Here is a 752-nt window from a genome sequence, read left to right as displayed (position 1 = left end):
TTTTTCATGTAAGTGCAATTGAATTCAAATTTAGCATATCTACCTAAAACTATAGTGATCTACTGAATGATAAAGTAGGTACACTCGACAATCAATACTTATTATACATAAGAAATAAAAGCTGACTTCTTATTTTTTTTTTGTCCTTCATCGCCTGTAAGTATACTTGATAAGGGAAAAATAAACACAATTTTGACATTCAGCCAAGCCTTGATGCATAACGGGTATGTCACCTAGTTTTATTAATTTATTTAATCTAACGGAATTATACATAAGTCGAAAAACTAACAAAGAACCATATTTTAAATTTATAAATCTTAGGTAAAAACAAAAGTTTCAATAAATTTCTTACTACACAATAATTTATATATTTTTAAGATTTTATGAATTTTATCAAAATTTCAAGTTTAAGAACTTACAAAAAAATTTGTGAATTAAGATTTTCTAGATTCAATTTGATATTGATATTCAAAACCACCAATTTTTAATATCAAAGTATTTTACTAGCAACTTATCATCCAAAAAAACTAAAACAAAAAGACATCATAATAAAATCAATTCGGTCCATTCAAAACCTAAAATTATTTCAACTGGTAATTATAATCAAATATCTGAATAATTGATTATCACTAATTTTTAAAAGTTTTAACGTCTGAAAATAAACAGAGTATTATCTCGGAACCCAATTTACATACGTTTCGAAAATTCACAACCGTAGTCAAATTCACAATGACTCTGTTTTTTTTTTTTTT

The sequence above is a fragment of the Melanaphis sacchari genome, unplaced genomic scaffold (assembly GCF_002803265.2).
Source record: "Melanaphis sacchari strain LSU unplaced genomic scaffold, SCAv2.0 Contig48_pilon_pilon, whole genome shotgun sequence".
NCBI lineage: Eukaryota > Metazoa > Arthropoda > Insecta > Hemiptera > Aphididae > Melanaphis > Melanaphis sacchari.
Note: the sequence above shows the minus strand (reverse complement) of the source record.